Genomic DNA, 14468 nt, shown 5'->3' on the forward strand with positions numbered 1-14468 from the left:
CCGTTTGCTCTTGGTTTTTTGACTAGGTGCGTTGGTCTTTGGTTCACCCATTTTTAAACTCATGTCGGTTTTTGTTTTCTCTATCTTTGGGTTCTCATCAGCTTCCTTTTGAGCTTACGCTCTTGTAACTACTTGAACTAGTACAATGTTTTTATTTTTTGAGCTACCGGGTAGCTGAACAATTCTTGAGACATTTGTTGTGATCTTTCTGACTTGGTTTGGTTTTTTTGGATAGAAGTGAATGACACCACAATCAAGACAATAGTCATTCACTTGAGTGATCTCCGTCTAAGGACATTGTTTAACCAAGTAGGTGTCACGACTTTTGTGACAATATGGTTGAGGAGCTTCTTCTTGCAATTCCTCTTGGCCATAAACAGTCTCTGACCTAGCTAAGCCTCTACTCACAATGAACCGCAATGTCCTTTCATCCATCTCGTACCTTATTTCTTTAGGTCAAAACATAAGAGGTGGAGGCTGTACCACCCTCGCCACTCCATGTGTTTCTCTCATCTTCTGTTGCTTCAAAGGGTAGTACGCACTTTGGTTGTTATAATACGTTGTAGTTGATACTAGCACTTTTTTATTGGATGGTTCCATCATCTACGTATATCTCATGTCTATAGGCAATCTAGCACCTGGCAGTGGAGGTTGTTGTCCTAAGACAGGTTGTGGTCTTGCAGCTTCTACTATACCTCGTGCATTCTCCATAGCATATCTAAGTGGAGTAGATGCTACTGGAATAGGTTGTACATGCCTGTCCCTAGCATTTTCCATGCTATAGTAACACTCTTCTGTCATTATGATTTGTCCATTTTCTCTCAATTTGTCACCACTTAAGCTCCCTTGGATCATCATTTACAATAGGAGCTAGCCTCTTGACCATTTTATTGATAAAATTTTCTTGATCGATAGGTGCCGCTGGTTTCTCAATGGACTCGCTCATCTGTGAATCATTGTGCAGAGAGGGTGTGTCATCCTCTTCACTATTACAATCCTTTTCTTTATATTCCTCATAGTTATCCACCAGATAACGAGCTTCTTTGATCAATTTGTTTAGCGTCAAGCTCCTTATCATATGCAGATCCTTCTAAAGACCCACATGTCTCATTCCGTGGATAAAGATCAGCATCAACCATGCTTGTGTAGGAAGTTCCGCTCCTAGATAGACCTTGACATATCTCTTGAGTCATAATACCACTTGGCGTACTGATTCACCCTCTTTTTGTTTGAATCTATGAATTTGCAAGACTGTATTGTGAGCGATGCCTTTCTACAAGAATTGTTTGATGAACTCCTCAAACAGCTCGTGTAGAGTCTCAAAATCACATCTTTTCACTAAATCGAACCATGTAGCGGCGTCATCTTCCAGAGTTAGTCCAAATACCGCAGCTGCAAAATCCAAAACTTTCTCTCCTTTAATTACTCTTTTGAAATCCGCTACGTGATCTCTTGGATCTTTATCTCTAGAGTATCGCCTATTTCACTATTTTTGGATTTGGGATGGTCTAACTCATCGATTGTCTACAAGTCTCCCAATCCTTCTCTTGCTTCAGGCCTTCTACCATGCTTAGGTTCTTCTTTGAAGGGATTAGTTGTTCTTTTGAAGATTGGTCCTTTAGGAAGATTCACCTGAGGAGGCATGTCTATCATCTCTGTGATCACTTCATCTCTCGTTATTGCTATAGAAGGGAATCCAAATGGCTCCGTTTCTAGAATTCTTGCAGGAATTCTCATGTTTGGTGGAGGTATCTGTGGTCCTTCATTAACCAAAAATCCACTTATATCTAATGCACTCTCTAGGTTTGTGCTTTTTAAAGCTTTATATTCTTGTCCATACTTGTCAACAACTATAGATTTCCATCGACAATCGGCTCCTTATGTGTAGACATATAAGAGCTTGTAATCTATCAGTCCTTCTGGGTATGGCTCTAAGCACCTATAAAGGTTGACCTCACTCTCATCAACGTATCTATACAATCCTTCACTCTTATGATATGTTATCTACTCTTTCAACAAGCTTGGTCTTTATCAACTGCAAGTATGGAAGATCCATTATGGGAGGATGTTCCTCTACCGCTAGGACCTCGAAGCTAGTGTAAGTTGAGTTTGAATCTAAAGAGAACATGTTGTTTGGTCTTAAGAGATCTAGCTTGATATAAGAAGGCTTGGACCAATGTGTTCAAGTGCTTTGGTTCGAGAAAAGTCAAGACTATATCCAAAACCGCGACCATTTTCTCACAATTCTCTCAAATTTCGATTTTAGACACCCCTAACTTCCGGATGAATTTTGAGGCCTTAAACGATGTTTTTTCGGGTGCTAACCAACAATAAATGACCTTGTAGGGGTCTTTGAATGTTGTTCAAGATTTACAAAGAAAGTCGTAGAGCTACTCTAGAGCTTCCTTTTGATAAGAAAAGTTTTTGAATCCGATACCTCTAACCAGTCCAAGTCTCAGTTGTGATTCTGACACTTTTAGTCAGGTCTGTCATTCCTTTTTTGGTTTGTTGCCTGCAATTTTTTGGGAAGGTTTACTAAGCCAAAAGTGATCCAAATTGAATGAAACTTGGTCTCTAGGCTTATTTTATGCTGGCAAACACTTCTGTGAGCTCATATGCAGTTTTTGACCTTTAATTTCGTACTTGAGACATCATACACGTATGATGTCTTTTGTGGCAAAAGGAAGTGAGGTTTGTCCCTGTGACTCTCTATCACTCAAGCAACTCTCAACAACTTTTAGAATTCAATTTGAACACTTTTTGTGCAAGGTATGGCCAATGAAAACATAAATCTTACCCAATTTCTATCTTTTGTCACTTTACAAGCTCAAATGAGCTGCAAATGCAATGAAATTTTGGCTAGGGACTTCTTTTATGCTCTAGGCCACTGAGGTTTGCCCAAATGTTTGTTTTGACCCAGATCTAGTCCCTAAGACATTATACGTGTATAATGTCTTTTGGCTCAAAATGACAATAAATTTTGCAAACAGGCTTAAAACATCATTTCCAACCCTCTTATGTGGTCAAACGTGAAATTTGGCTTTCAGATCTTCGCATGAGACATTATACAAGTATAAAGTCTATGAGCTCAAATTTTGACAAAATTTAGTCTGTGAGCTTGTTTGTGGTGCTTGACACCCTGGTATACTTTGATCTCAATTTTGGTCTCTAAAAGTTCCCTTTAGCCATCATACACATATGATGTCTAACTGATAAGAATGAAGTGAATTCCACTCCAAAGGTTCCTCTCTATATTGGTGTTGGGGTTCAGCAACACAAGAATCTCTCTCTCACACATGCTCTCAAACAAAGAATAGATACTCACTCCATGATAAGAGTCAACAAAAGACACAATCAGATAACTTCACAGTCAACAAACAGAACATAGATAAAATATCAGACAAAGTAAATAACACCATGGCTAAATCTTCTCTCGCCTTTCCCTACTCAAAACTCGTCCCAATACAAGTACCATATGATGGTTATAACTGTCCAACCCAAAAATGTTCTTGACATAAAATATCAAACTCAGCAAAATTCGACCTAGACAAAATCCGACTTGGCATAAATCCGACCTAGCAAAAATTCAAATTCAACGGGAATCCGACTCAGCACTGTAATCCGACTTCAAACAAATATCACACTCGACATCAATAATCTAGAATCCGACTCAGCAAGGTCTGATTGATCAACATCTGACTCACTAATAATCTGACTGACCAAATATCAGACTCACCAATATTCAGAGTCAACAACTAATCAGACTCAGCAATATCCCAGTCAACACATGGCACGTCCCGGGGTGGTGGATTTCGTAGAAATCCGACCCGAATCCACACATCCCTTGATCAAAGTCAAATGCCTTATCCTATTTTTCATGAACTCCCTAGTTACTAAATAGCATAAAGTATAGTGCTTCGAACCCAATCCAAGATATACAAGTACACCATATAGCACTATGACAAACTCAATGCTAGGATCTTCATATGAAGCAAAGTGTAGTGACTGTTACTTAAACCAAGGTACACAAAATACATCATAGATAGAAACTAAATATCACCCAAACATTTTCCAATTCTTTGGCTCTATACTCATGGACCTTAACACTAGGTTGGTAACCTAACAGGACATAAAAGTGTCCTTTCAGGGTTTTGAAAAAAACCTTTAAAACCATAGTAGATCCACTCATTTTGTAAAATCCTTTCATGAGGTTATAGTTCAAGGCCTACTACACATGGAAAAAATAAGAAACTTGTAAAATTTCTCATCTTTTGGTCACACCAAGCCTCCAAAGTTGATGGACCAGTACATTTTCATCAAAACAGTCATTTCTTACGTTTTGTTGCACAAAAATAAGAATAGGGATTTTTGTAGGACTTGAGATAAATTCCCTAGTTAACTTCAATGGGTTGGTGATCAGAACATATGATTGCTTCTCACTCACTATTTTTTGTTTTGCCAAAAGAAATAGGTACAAAAAGGTTGAATTTTTACCATTCTGCAAACCTATCATCAAAGTTTCTGTAGCCACGCTCAATACAAATAATATATGCATGGTTTCTTAGTTCACTATTGTCCTTTAGGTTCATAAGGAGCCATGGATCATGTCAAAAGAATAATACATCTCTTACCAAGGGGAATCTTGGGGACAAAGATGAAGTGCTAAATACAACAAACATGAAAAAACTAGGTTCAACATTATGAGTTGTAGAATCCCATAGAAACTATTCAATATCTAGCCAAATTTGATCCTTATGACTAGATATGGTTACTACCTACAAAATGCATGTAGTTGTCAAAAGAAACTAACAATGTTGAAAAAGATATACTTGATATACTAGAATGTTTCGTTTTCTTCTATAATTGAAAAAATCAACCATCGTTGTCTACTATGAAAAATAGGGTATTAGGTGCCCCAAAACTCAAGGAATATTAGCTTTATGTTACAATATGCGACATAGAAAATCAAAAGTGCCTTTGGATATCATGAAAGCCACCAAAAAAATCATAGAAGAGCTAAAATTGGCTAAAAAACAGGATTTGACGATTTTTGTAATTTGGTCATAACTTACAACTTTAATATTTATTTCTCCCTGGAAGCATCAGGACATGTTGAGGACTACTAAAGATAGTTCTCTAGCATTATAGATCTCACAAACATGAATTCTAGAGTGGTATAGTTGAAAAAAGCCAAAAACAGGACCCGTTTTTTCACACAGTTTAGGTTGTTAAATGTTGTGCAAGGACAAGGTTAAAGATGGAATTGATATTCCAAAAAAATGTTGAGTTTTTTTCAGCTCATGAGACAACTTTCTAGATATATAGCACCTCAAAATCCATTTTGAAACTCTTGACATAATTCAAGGAAAATGGCCACTTAGCAGGACATAAAAGTGTCCCATTACCAACCTAGTGTTAATAACCTTCCAAACTTCTTGCATGCTCTCTATCATTTTTTGCTTTGCAATTGAAAGATCTTCCTCAAACATCAACACACCATTTACATCTGCATATTCTGCATCTAATGCATGCTTCTTCAGCTCCAACAAAGTTTGAAGCCACTGGTTCAAAAAATTCATTTTGAACCTGCAAAACTGTATTCTTCTCTCCAATTGCTCTAGTTCAAGCTGAACTATGATCTCCAAAACATGCCAAGTAACTTTTTTCACTTCACTCTGATGCTGTGTCAGAATTTCTTGCAGCTCCTATATATGCTTCTCTTCCATAGATTTTATCTTTGATTTCAAACTATCGATTAACTGAGTTTGTTTCTGCAGCAAAACTTTAGATATACCAAAATTTGCTACCTATTGCATCTGAGTCTCTACCTGAATTTGTTGCATACTAATGTACTTCTACAAACATTCTGAATTTTTTGCATATTGATGTACTTCTGCACATCTGCAAACATTTTGATAGCCATTCTATTGTCCCAACATGTCCTTCTTATGACGTCGCTCCAAAATTTGAATGTTTTCCCACTTTACATGTGCAGTCCCATATCATTGTAGTCCACTTTTTGACAACATGCCAAGGTAGGGAACCTCTCAAATACAAATACATCCAAATCAAATCATACAAAATAAACTTATGGAACCAAAATTCAATGAGAATTCCTCTACTCCAAAGATGAAGTGTAGGCAAAAATAATTCCGCTTTGATGGAAAAAGACCATATAAACTCCATCGGATCATCCTCCTTGTTGAAACAACTCCTCATAAACTCCATCAGATCATCCTCCTTGCTGAAAACTTGCAAAACCATCAAAATCAACATTAACATAGACACTTTAACTGTAAAAACCATTCCTCCAATATCAGATCTGGAAAACAACTCCTGAAATTCCACATTCTAATTATCCACCATCAATTCTCCCATATCCGCAACCTGTTTTTTCACATCCACCACCAGTTTATGCACATCAATTGACATTACCTCTGGAAAATACTACTCTGCAAATATTTGACAAATCTGTTGCACTGATGATATTCCGCACTATGGATTATCTGCACTTCCAATGAAATTTATCCAATCCTGTATTTTCAAAATCTGATTATCCTCCTTAGTAAAGCACAGTCCTCTAAATCCATTTGTCAATTCCGCCTATAATTTCTGAACATGCAAATTTGCCTGAAATTTTCGAATATCCATTAAAATCAGGTATATAAGCTTCTTATAATCCTTCCAAATCCTCTGAACCTGTTGAGTTGAAATCGGATCCACAAACAATAAATTTTGATCATTATGCACTCTGTAGCACATTCCTCTTCCAAAAATTAGCAACTCCAAAATCTGGAACACATGAAAATCTGAATTATGATATTTTGCCATCCAAATCTGACAATCCACTCTGCAAGAATCCACTTCCACTACATCATCAGCTTTAAAACAAATATCCTCCAATAAAAGTATGTTTGGATTGAGAACAACTTGCCCCACATCAATTTCAGAATGCACATCCATTTGATATTTCATCATTTTGCATTTCAAAGATCATTGCATGATCCACAAAACCTGTTAAACCTGTTTTATACTCCTTAAAGACTTGCTCTTGACATTCCTCATGCTCAATCTGATATGTGAGACCTTTTCTTGATTCATCCCTATTTGGATTGGAACAACAATCAATCTGATTCTTCCAATTCTTTGCAACTAAAACGTATCCTTGCTTGAAATTAACATGTGAAATCAAAATATGTCCTTCAATGCATTCGAAACCGAAATTTTGATTCGCTTGATCATCTGCAACATCTGGCGTAGTGGTCTGATTTTTTGTCTAAATTTGCCGATCAACAGAATCAGCATCTGTAAACTCCTTCAATGTTCCTTCAACACCTTTTTGTAGCATTTTCACCTGTAGGGTTATTTTTGGTGGAGACTCTTCTTGAACTGATATGTTTTCCAAAAATTCATCCTCTACAAAGCTGATTTTAGGAAATCTGATTTCCAACAATTTCTCCTCTGCATTCATCCCACTATCCACCTCTTCAAGTGGGCTTTGAATAACATGAACAACATCATGGTTACGTATGACATGCTTCTCCCCACAAATAGGGTGACAATATTTTCCATATGCAAACAACATAATTTTAAGCAATGGATCTTCCTCTTCCACTCCATGGGTATACTCTAGTGGTAGGTTAGGGGTATCTAGGGGCTCTTCTAGGTTCTTTTGGCCAACCTCCTTTTGCACCTCCTTCTCCTCCATCTTTGGTATCCCTACTTGGTGGATTACGGGCTCCATGCTCCATCCATCATTATCATCATCATCACTCAAATACCCTTCAAACTCATTCTCATATGCATCCCCCAGCTTCTCACATGCTTTCTGCAACTTGAAAACCTTCTTTCTACTAGAACATGACTTTTGCCTATCCCCTTTATGATCATCTAGCCATTCATATGCATTCTCCAAGTCATCTTCAAAATCATCTAACTTCTCTAAGGCTCTTTCCATTTTGTTATAAGAAGTTGCCTTTTGCAATTTGCGGCTAATGTTATGAAGTTTTGTGCACAAATTCACCATGCACCACTTCCTACAAGCATCTCTCTTTGAGCACTCATCAACTACACATGGACAATCATCCACCTCATGCTTCTTACTCATGCAAACCTCACATTTCCCTTTCTTCTTTTTACCCCCCATAACATTCACTTCATTAAAATATAACAATCATGTTTAGTCCTCAAGATCGGTGCACCACACCAATCTGAGACCCATTAAATTTGTTATACGAAGAGCCATGGATGTTGTATCGGGATCCGCATAGTCCATTTAATTGGTTGCTTAAATTTATTGGGATATTTTAGTTTAGTGATGTATTTATATGTTTGGAAAGATTCAGTAAAAGATACCATTCTTGAATTTATTTGCTTTGACAGATCGGATTATCAACATCAGATTCAACATCAAATTTCTCTGTCTGATTTCAAGAAATTGTTCTTTTGTCTCTGCAAAATCATCCAGATTTTTGTCATTTTGTAGAGTCTGAATTTGTGCAGCCTGAATGTACAGCACCTTGTTGAATGTGTGCAACATGAATCTGCAACACCTTGATGAATCTATGCAACTTGAATCTGCAGCACTTATAGCAGCAAAATCTAAATTTTGAATCTGCAGCAATGCTTCTAATCAAACATGATCTGATGCTCCTGAATTTCCTCTCCTCAATCTAAAAATTTCTCCTTCGGGATAGGTTCTTTCATAGCATCATTACTCTCGTGAAACACAAACACCAACCTCAAATGCTAACACAGAAGGTAATCAGACCCAGCAAACATACCATTACAGTAGGTAATTAACAAGACAAGAATGTCAAACATAACACACAAACAATTGCAATAAATTTACCAAATGTGTTGGTGAAACCTTCAATGGTCCAGCGGGAAAAATGAAAAAAACAGAGTTGGTTGCTCTGACATACATCAGCAGTCAATGAAACAGAGATACCCGCAACAATGCTCACACTGAGAGAATTTCGACCAAAACCCTAACAAAGTTGTAAACATAGCAGGATCTCCAAATGTGCTGGGGTTCAACAACACAAGAATCTCTCTCACACACATGCTCTCAAACAGAGAATAGATACTCACTCCATGATCAGACTCAACAAAAGACACAATCAGATAACTTCAGAGTCAACAAACAAAACATAGAGAAAAGATCAGATAGAGCAAAGAACACCATGGCTAAAGCTTCTCTCGCCTTCCCCTACTCAAAACTCGTCCCAATACAAGTACCGAATGATGGTTATAACTATCCAACCCAAAAATATTCTTGACATAAAATATTAGACTCAGCAAAATCTGACCTAGCCAAAATCCAACTTGGCATAAATCCGACCTAGCAGAAATTCAAACTCAAAGGGAATTCGACCTAGCACTAAAATCCGACTTCAAATAAATATCAGACTCAACAGCAGTAATCCAAAATCTGACTCAGCAAGGTCTGATTGAGCAACATCTGACTCACCAATAATCTGATTGACCAAATATCACACTCACCAATATTCAAAGTCAACAACTAATCAGACTAGCAATATCCCAGTCAACAACTGGCAACTCACAACAAGTTTCAAAACTGAATTTTGACATTTTAGTTGTATAGACATTGTGTCACATTGGGACTTTATGAGAGTTTAGACAAATAATTTTTTATCTTATCTCCTCCTCCTCATCGTCGTCCACAAGCACATACATTTGATTGCCCTTACTCAATATAAATCCAAACTGAATTAAACAAATATCAACAGCTCAAAACTATTGATACAATATTATTTGTTTAAACTTACGGCTTATAGAGATCCAATCATTGCGTCGAATTTCTTGCGAGAGATGTGGTTTTTCTCCAACAACCATCGCCAAGCTTCAAATTATGTATGCCACTCCGAAAACTTGACCATCTCTCTGGTCGGTTGATTAAGAGTGATATTTTTCTAAGTTAGCAATGACAACAACAAATCATCAACTAAAGCCTTTATAATATCACCAATTTAGGTTGTAATATAACCAATCTTACATATTTGAACATTGTTGCGGGAGCAAGGCACACCACCTATAAAGTGAATGCAACACAACCTAGATCAACATAATATCAATTGAGGACACAGATGACATGATAGGCACACGACGTTGGCAATCTCTTTAGCTTGTCAGGCTGAGACCATCCCACACATACAACACTCTGTAAGGCTCACTAAACCACAATCTAGAGTCTCGCTACTCTCAATTACACCACCCAACACACATACAAACAAACGAAAGGAAACTCACTAAATCATACCAGAATCATATGAGACTTAAGGAACACAATCCCCTCACTAAGATACACCTATCCCGAAGCCTCTACACTCAAAACCTTCACTCTAGACCCATCTATAGAAAATGCGTATGAAGACGCAACCAAAATTCTAAAGTGCCCAAAACTGAAATCTATGAGAACCTATGTGTAGCTTATGCCACCCCATGATTCTAATGACAACTCGTTGCAAGCAGAAAATAGATATCGTTTGATATACTTACGACTGCAAACACTACAAGAGGCTATTCATATTAGCGACGCTCACAAAGCGACGCTCAAAAAAAAAAATCCCGGCGTTGCTATGAGCGTCGCAAATTTCTTTGTAAATTTGCGACGCTCATAGCGACGCCGGCTGGGCTAAAAAAATAACCGAGCGCGCCCAAAAACTCAGATCTCAGATCTGAGTTTTTCGGCGCCCTCAAGCAAGGAGCAGGTAATGCTCTCCCTCTCTCTCTCTCTCTCTCTCTCTCTCTCTCTCTCTTTTTCTTCTCCACACACACACACACACACGAGGAGAGGAAGGAGAGCCAGGTATGCTCCTTCCCTCTCCTCATTCTCATGTTCCCGTCCCCTCTTTCTCTCTCCCTCTCTCTCTCTCTCTCTCTTTTTCTTCTCCACACACACACACACACACGAGGAGAGGAAGGAGAGCTAGGTATGCTCCTTCCCTCTCCTCATTCTCATGTTCCCTTCCCCTCTTTCTCTCTCCCTCTCTCTCTCTCTCTCTCTCTCTCTCTCTCACACACACACACACACATAGTGTTTTTGAGAGAGAGAGAGAGAGAGAGAGAGAGAGAGAGGGAGAGTACAAACAAAAACAAAAACGCACACACACATACATAAACAAAGAATGCACACACACATTGAGAGAGAAAAAGAGAGAGAGAGAGCATGCATAAACAAAAAACTCACGCATTGAGAGAGGAAAAGAGAGAGAGAACATGCATAAACAAAAAACGCACACATTGAGAGAGGAAAAGAGAGAGAAAACATGCATACGATCCAAAAAAACGCACACACATTGAGAGAGAAAGAGAGAGAAACTAATTTAACGTCGTAGGAAACTAATTAAAATTAAAAGAACTAAAAATCTAGCCGACGAGGAGTTGAACTCAAGACCTATTATTCAAGAGGGAAATGGCATAATCAATCTATCATACTTGGCATGGGTGATAGAAAGGTTATACCATTTATCTCTTTTTATTGGCACACACATCCACACACGCGCACACACACAAGAAGAAGAGAGTTATAACGTCGTAGGAAACTATCTTAAAAGACGTTAAAAATTAGGTTATATGTAGACTTACATTAAATTAGATTTAGGTTTATTTTGAATTAGATTTACGTTTATTTACGCTAGATTTAGATTTACGTTATATTAGATTAGATTTAGGTCTCCATAGACTGCGATGCCTGCATGAAGCGGGTGAAGAAAGCCCTCAATGGAATATGGGGTATTGCTGCCTTCACTCATGGTGGGCTCCGTCGATCCAAAAGTACTGGTGAAATGTCTTCAGAAGATAGGGAAGAAGGTGGATCTTCAGGGCGGCAAGAGTCACTACATCCCCGACACAATGACCATCTAGACAACCTCTAGTCAATCAACAGCAACTTCAAAGTTAGTAACAAGAGCAAGAACGGTCTAAAGGGCCAATTGCTGTCGTCAGATGTGGATGGAGATGAGGCAGCGTCACCGCCGGAAGTTAACTCTCACATCTTTAGTGATGAGAATGCCAACTCTTGCCGAGTTATGTGAAAAATTATGTGTTAAATCAGTTTTAAGGTTCTTATAATCCCTGTTAGTTTAGTTCTTTGTTTTTAATATAACATAATTTACGTTAGATTTAGATTTATGTTATATTAGATTAGACTTAGGTTTATTTAGGTTTACCCACACACACACACACACACACACACACAAGAAGAAGAGAGTTTTAACGTCGTAGGAAACTATCCCAAAAGACGTTAAAGATTAGGTTAGATTTAGACTTACGTTAAATTAGATTTAGGTTTATTTTTCGTTAGATTTACATTTATTTAGATTTACGCTTATTTACGTTAGATCGAGTCCACGCAAGAATTACTTACGGTTTAGGGTTTAGAGTTAGACGAACAGTGAAAAGATGTTAAGATGCTGTGAAGTGCTACAGCTAGAGAAGAGGCAAAGGGGTTTTGTCCACTACATGCAGTATCATGTAGATGTGGGTGTGTAGATTTCTTGTACCCACAAATATAGGTATTGACCAATAAAGACGAGATTATAACCCGGTGGTTATGCTCTCCGTGCACCTCTAGACCGAGGTGTGCGGGGATTGGACATGACTAGAGAATGTGAGGTAAAGAGAGAGAGAGAGAGAGAGAGAGAGAGAGAGAGAGAGAGAGAGAGAGAGAGAGAGAGAGAGAGAGAGAGAGAGAGAGATAAGACGAAGAATGCCAATAGAATAATAAATTTGTTGTCCAGGTTATAAGTTTTTTATCCTCATTATGAGTAGCGACGAGGATGTGGGACCGTCCAACCGAAACACCTATCTCTCAACGAGGGTCTTATGTCCTTGTAATCAATGCAAGCATGTTGTGCGACGGACAAGACGTGTTTCTTTGCAGCACGTTCGTCAATTTGGCGAGTTCGATCCATCTATTATAGATCGAGTTGTTGCCAATTATAACTCGTCGGACTCTGACGCTGGCCAACAACCAGCAATCTTGCAACCCAATAGACGTGTTTGCAGGCGCTTTGGTCAAGCAGCATATGTGAGGCCACAAGATGTAGCCTCTGACAGCTCGGGGGATGATCATGCAGAGCACATTCCCAACGAGGCAATGTTTGAGCCCGAGATTGATGAAATGATCGAGACGATCATGGATTCAGAAAGGCTTATCTATGATGATATGAAAAGTGAAGCCGATACGCCATTGTATAATGGAGCACGTATGTCTAGATTGAAAGCACTCCTGGTTCTTCTCAACATGCAGGCAAAGTTTGGATGGAGTGACAGTAGCGTCACAGCGCTTTTCAGGTGATCTATTACAATTAGTTTACTTTAATAAAACTCTAAATGTATAATGATCTGATAGATTTTTACACGACTGTATCATATTTTTATGTTGTGTAGATTGCTGAAAGAGCACATACTACCAGCTGACAATGTGATGCCAGATTCCCGAGATGAAGCAAGAAAGATTTTGCGAAACTTGGGGATGGATTACAATTCTATCCACGCTTGTCCTAATGACTGCATTCTTTTCAGAGGGGAATACATAGACATGGAGAAGTGTCCGAAATGTGATTCCGAAAGATATCGAGTAGATCTCTATGGGACAAAAATTCCACAAAAGGTTTTGCGACATTTCCCTCTGCTTCCTCGCATCAAGCATTTCTTCGAATGTAAGTCCATGGCCGCCCTAGCATCATGGCATAAGGAGAATAAATCTTCGGATGGTGTGCTACGAATTCCTGCAGATTGCGTAGCGTGGAAACATGTAGATGGAACATGGTCGGATTTTGCCAGGGAAGCTCGAAATTTGCGCTTAGGCCTGTCTATGCATGGCGTAAATCCATTTGGTCAAAGATCAACATCTTACAGTGTATGGCCCGTTGTCATCGTCAACTACAACATTCCCCCATGGTTGACTACGAAGAAGGGGCACCTATGGCTAAGCTTGATTGTGCCAGGGCGATATAAAGTGGGGAATATGGATGTGTATCTTCGTCCACTATTGGAAGAGCTACAACAATTATGGATTGGCATAGAGGTGGTGGATATGAGCCGACACACAGGACGACAGAATGCTTTGATCAGAGGCATTCTAATGTGGACCATGCATGACTATCCCGGGCTAACAGAATGCTCAGGTGATCTATTGACACTCCTCACTCAGACAATGTTTTTTCCCATAGTTGATCTATTATCATGTGTATACATGCAGGGCTTCAAACAAGCGGATACAGAGCATGTGTCACATGTGGACCTAGACTGAATGCACGTAGGGCGCCCTCACTGAAGAAGCAAATCTACGAAGGTCATCAAGCGTATCTTCCAGAGAATCATGTGTTACGCGGCGGCTTTTTGGGAAGAGAGCCACCAAGGATGTCTGCACAAGCATGGTTAGAGCAGAAGGAGATGTGCAATGACGGATTGCCTCCAGGGATGAAGAGACTATCTCT

At 38.7% G+C, this 14468-nt stretch overlaps 1 pseudogene; it reads right to left on the reverse strand.

The window, feature by feature from the left end:
• Positions 1–6395: 6395 nt before the first annotated feature.
• LOC147430737 (uncharacterized) lies at positions 6396–7957 on the reverse strand (annotated as a pseudogene).
• Positions 7958–14468: the final 6511 nt, after the last annotated feature.

Source organism: Adiantum capillus-veneris, chromosome 21, assembly GCF_014529385.1.
Source record: "Adiantum capillus-veneris isolate H3 chromosome 21, ASM1452938v2, whole genome shotgun sequence".
In the NCBI taxonomy this organism is placed as follows: domain Eukaryota; kingdom Viridiplantae; phylum Streptophyta; class Polypodiopsida; order Polypodiales; family Pteridaceae; genus Adiantum; species Adiantum capillus-veneris.